At 34.3% G+C, this 5,843-nt stretch overlaps 1 long non-coding RNA gene across 2 annotated transcripts; it reads right to left on the bottom strand.

The window, feature by feature from the left end:
• Positions 1–1,187: 1,187 nt before the first annotated feature.
• LOC129440106 (uncharacterized) lies at positions 1,188–5,420 on the bottom strand. Of its 2 annotated transcripts, none has more exons than XR_012365775.1 (5): positions 4,795–5,420; positions 3,990–4,076; positions 3,790–3,858; positions 2,959–3,130; positions 1,188–2,146 (listed from the first exon to the last, which is right to left on the bottom strand). It is a non-coding gene; the product is annotated as an uncharacterized lncRNA (long non-coding RNA). The 2 variants fall into 2 exon arrangements; XR_012365776.1 differs by having other exon boundaries at positions 2,959–3,676.
• Positions 5,421–5,843: the final 423 nt, after the last annotated feature.

The raw sequence follows: 5,843 nt of genomic DNA on the forward strand, positions 1-5,843 counted from the left end.
TTAAAGTCCTGCACTTGATAGGTTTTATCCACAGTGTCTGAAGGTTTGTTATTATTGGTTATTTCTCTCTGCAGAAGGCTGCATTTTTGTTTATGATAAGACTATAATGGAATGCGTGATGCGCTGTTCTAGTATGCACATGAATTAACCCAATTTCAAAGTGGATATTTGAAACTCCCTGAACTCTGTCCTAGTCCAGTTTGCAGACATTTCTCATCGTGAATGTAAATGTTCATTTAAACCCCCGTTTTAAAGAGCTGAACGGTATATCTTGTTGCGATGGCGCACATGTATTTTGTTTAATATAAGCTCATGTGAGCGCCTGACACGCTACACTCTTAGAAAGGATGTGTTAATATTTCACACATCATTGTGCGGTAAGCTTTTAACACATTATAACACATGTTGTGTTAAAAGTAACACAAAATGTGTTGTTTCAATAATTACACAGAGATGGGTGGATTCCAGGACGACGCAGTTAGTGTGTTGTCCCAGAATCAACACTAATGTGTTGTTTTTAACTAGGGCTGTCAAAAGATTAATCGCGATTAATCTTTTGACAGCCCTATTTTTAACACATTCGTTCTAAGAGTGTAGAACTGTTATGCTGCTAAATGATCTCTGCTTCAGCGTGGATAGTGACGAGCTCCCTGATCTCTCTGCTTCAGTACAGTTTGCCGACCTTTGTAAAACCCTTGTTTTAAAGAGCTGAACCATAACTTAAAAACCACGCCATTGTTTCTGCATCTCATTCACAAAGAGGGCTTTCCAGGTAGGTTACGGTAATAGTACTACACTGTAAAAAATTTCCCTGTAAAAAAACGGTATTATGCTGGAAGCTGTGGTTGCCAGCATTGCACTGTTAATTTACAGCGGAATACTGTTATTAGAAAAAACAGCATGATACTGTTTTGTTACCTACAGCAGTCAACTGTTATTTTAACAGCATGGTACTGTTTTTGTTATCTACAGAATACAGCTGTTATTTAATAGCATGATACTGTTTTTGTTATCTACAGCATAAAACTGTTATTTAGCATCATATACCTGTTAATTTACAGTACATATTAGTCACACCTCCATTATTTTAAAATTTAAATGCTATTATACCCTGCATTTTATATTTGTCAAAGTGGATAACATAAAACAAAAAAGGCCAGGTTATGAATTTTTTTATTCTTTATTCAATTCAACACCAGATTGACTGTTATGCTATGTTTGTTATGCCATAAAACAAGCAGAAATACAAGCAGATATATTTTAATATTCAGTGCATAAACTGTGGTGCAATTAAAAGGCACCAATAACATACTATAATACAAAAATGACACAAAAAAATCAAACAAACAAAGAACAATATTGAGATGCCTTATCTTTACTTAAAATACAAATGTAGTTTAAAATTTTGATTTAAAAAAAGCACAAAAGTTTTACAACTGTAAAAACACCACATTTTTAAAAGAATTCAATAAAACATTAATTCGCTAATTAATCTGTTTTTTAACAGACACCAGCCCAATTTTAAATACGAAAACATGGTCTATAATATACAAACCAGTATTAAAAACACCACCCCACCAGTGATGGCTGGAATGGAGTGTAATGCAAACCTATATGGATCACACATCATGTCAAAATACGTGCCTGCCGCAAACGCTTTGAATATGATAAAGAATAAAAAAGACATGATACTCACAAGACACTAATTTAACACTAAACTCTGATTACACATGAGATTAAGCTAGTATGGCAAAAGCGAGCATTTCTTTTATCATAATCCCCAATAAAAGTGTCTGGAGCAGGCACGTATTTTGACATGACACGCGATGCACAGGTTCACATGACGCGCCGAACGCACATTTTGAAATGACGAGCCACACACATGACGATGTTTTGGCTATTTGCATTCGTGCCTCCTCAGAGAAGTCACCTGCCATCACTGCAGCCCACCATATTTAAAAAAAAAACTGTATTGGTGGGAAGTGTCAGCTACATTTTAAATGAAGTACCACTCAAGTCCATAAGTCTTTTTAAAAGATTTGATAGTTTGAGACTGACTGTTGATGGTCTTGTTTTGCAGTTTTCTGTTTTAGAGGTCACTTTTCCCTTTGCAGCCTTGGTTCCCGGTTTGATTTTAATGAAACGTCTGGAAAATAAAAAGAGAATAGAGAATGATTTAAAACTCTGACTTAGATTATCAAACTTTCAGTAAAACTTTACAAAAATGTGTCATTACTTAACATAAGTTAACTATTTTAGTGAACATGAATTTACAATAAACAATACTTAGACAGCGCTTTTGAGTTAATTTAACACTTACTAAGACATTATTAAAAGTTGGATTTGTCACATTAATGAACTGTGAACTAACGAACACAACAAATTACTTTTTATTAACTATTCTTAACAAAAATTACTACATACTTCTGTGTACTGCTTATTGTAAGTTCATCTAAGCTAATACATTGACTAATGTTAAAGTGATAGTTCACCCAAAAATGAAAATTATTTCATAATTTAGTCTCATGTGGTTCTAAACCTGTACGAGTTTCTTTATTCTGTTAAATACAAAAGACGATATTTTGATAAATGATGGTAAGCACAAGGTTGGCACTGCCCGCTGACTTGGGTACTGTCATCAGTGTGGTTACCATCATTTATTAAAATATATCAGTTTGTGTTCAACAAAATAAATAAACTCACATGTTTAGAACCACATGAGGGTAAATGAGGAAAGAATTTTCATTTTTGGGTGAACTATCCCGTTTAACAAATGAGACCTTATTGTGAAGCCTTACCAAAATTGCCTCCTCAAAAGTTACAAATTCAAACTTTAAAGACAGTCACAAGTTAAAATTGAGTTAAGTTAATGAAATTAATATTTTATGTGGAACCATTCCTTTTAGGTCAACATACTAAGTACCATATTAATGAAAAAAAAGAAAAATAACTTGATACCTTTGAAGGACTTCCAGTATGGATGCTGCTCTCACTTTTTGCAAGTTGAAGATGTTATACAAAGAAAACAATTCAGCAAGTCCAGTGAGACATGTTGGCTGAACACCCTTGCAGATTCTTTTGGCTTTCAGGCTGATCATCCATTGTTTAATCCATTGTCCCTGAGTATCACCTGGACCAAATGAATGTACATATTAATGTATAATCCTTAATATCTGTAGAGCTAAGTGTAGAAAAGGCAGTGAGAAGAATATGCAAGCACTGGCAAAGACACAAAGTGCCATGTCCTTCAAGATAGAAACCTAACAGTATGCTATTTTCAGAGGCATTGTCATGATACAATTACATTTATAGTAATTGAGGGCCACTAATGTTTAGGTAAACTGAAAATGACAAATTCATTTAGTCTCTGTGTAAAGTCTGATATTAAATGTTCTCAGTTTGTCACACATTAAACATGTTTCAAATACAGTGGCCTCCAGAATGAGGCACATAAAGCTTGATGTTCTCCTGATGCAGCAAGGTCCCCGATTCGAGCCCTGGCTAGGTCAGGTGGTCTTTCTGTTTGAAGTTTGCATGTTCTCCCTGTGTCAGCGTGGGTTTACTCTGGGTATCCACAGATGCCAAATTGTCTCTACCCAAACAGTGTCTGGATTGACTTGTGTGAATAAAACTTGTATGGATTAACTGTTTCTCGCCATGAATATAGCCAAAGATGCTGGAATGGCATAAAGAATAACAAAGAAAGAAAGAAAGAAAGATAGTAAAAGGTTGTGTCAGCCTGGAGTGTGGGCCTTGTTTAGTGAAAAATGTCAAATTTCATATATTTACCAAACAGGATCAAACAAGGTGTCACAGGTGAGTTATAGTCTTCTCAAAGTCAGCAGGAGTGGCACACATCTATTAGCAAAGATAACAATTTATGGTAATTAACATCTGCAAAAAGACTTTGTGAAATATTATTGAGGCAATACATTTTACTCACAACATGAATGGTTATACAAAATAATACTCTCTCATCTTTTACTCACCTTAATAATATCTGTAATATTTGTTTGTCTACACAATGCACGAAAAGGGAATAAGGACAAAAATAGCACCAAAGCACCAAAATAACCCTACATGGAGGATAAAAGTAATTCAGATGAGTCAAGTAGTAATCTTTTGATGCGATTCAATTGGTTTTGCTACAGACAAAACTGTAACACTTTTTAAATATACATCAGTTTCTAACCATAAACATAAATTAAAGTTTGACTGCACTTTCTTGTACTTGATGCATAATGATTTAACAAGTTTGAAATCATGTTTGCAACAGAGACTTCTAGATGCACAGTGAAGGAAATGAGTTACATTTTCACCAAGAATCATTTGGACTGCGAAAGTTTTATCTATTAGGGTGCCTTTGTTTAATTTTTGTGTTATCAGACTATAGAAATGAATTCATATACCCCACCTACCTTAACTTACATGAAGCTGGGATACATGTCCATTTTATAAACTTAATGTGTTTTACCACCAATAAAAGCGTGCCACATACAACAGGATGTTTCAACCAGCTAACCAGCATATAATGAATTTACAAATATCAGATCTTTTTAGTGTTATTTGTAGATATACTTGGTAACAAAGGATTTTAAAAGGATTTTAAGACAATACAAAAAACAGGCAAATTTGCAGATAACACAAGTGTATCTTTCACTTGCATAGACAGAATGCACATATTAAAAATGTAAAGACACAAAACCCATAATTGATTTTGATCGTTTCTCATTCATCTTTTACACACATTTTATTAAAATAAACAGGTTGGATAAAACTTTGGTGAATTCTTACCTGTGATCTGATGTGAGTGTAACTGATGTGATGGTAGAATACCCACTTTGCCTGATTAAAATAGGAAATTAAATCTAATTTATTTTTGAAAAGCTTCACTGGATAAAATGCAATATTTAAAAGTAATATGTAATTTAAAAATAGCACAAGCATCGATAAAGTTGCAGACCTACCTCATGCAGACAATCCAAAATGTCGTGCACAACGAAAAATATGCTATAATACTGTTAAATAACAGTAACATTCTGTTGTTGCTCGACAACAGATCTGAAGTGAGCGAGTCTACCCACAATGCACTGTAAAAAACAGCAACTTACTGTTATTACACGAAAACAGCATTTTGCTGTTGAATTTCCATGTAAATTTACAGAATTTTTTTACAGTGTAGGTCCTCTTTCCTGGAACAATCCCAGAACATCTGCAGCACATGTTTGCGTTCACACAAATGCCTGTCTGCCAATTTTATGGATATTTTCTGGGACCAAAGTGCTGTGTGAATAAGGTTATACTTTACTCGATTACACGAACACTGATGCAAGCACTTGTTCAACACAGTTTGGTGGTAAGCAAGTGGGTGACTGTTATCTTTAGATATCTCTAACAATAAAATGTATAATTTTCAAGACATTTGCATTAATTCCTCCTATAGCACTCATTTTAAGTATAGCTGATGATGCAAAGAAGAATTAACTTTGTTTATAATGCACAGCCAGACATTCAGGAATGCAACAACACAGTAGACCAGATGTTTTATATGCTTACATAAAGTGCTGTATGCTTTGTGGGTCCACTTTTTGATTATCTATCCAATATACACGATTGTTCATGTTTGCCATAGGCACCTAAATTTAAATATAAAAATGTGATCATATGATTAATAATTTTTTGGATGTTTCCATTTCAGGTGATCCTAATGCAACAAAAGAGGAACAATGGAGAGGAAGAAGTGGTGTCCAGATGTTTAAAAGGCGGCGTTCGGGACAGGAAACAAAGGCAACAAAGAAGACCTCTAAGGTTTAAAGGCGCTGCTTGCAGAGACAAGTGTAGGA

This window comes from Misgurnus anguillicaudatus, chromosome 23 (genome assembly GCF_027580225.2).
Source record: "Misgurnus anguillicaudatus chromosome 23, ASM2758022v2, whole genome shotgun sequence".
NCBI lineage: Eukaryota > Metazoa > Chordata > Actinopteri > Cypriniformes > Cobitidae > Misgurnus > Misgurnus anguillicaudatus.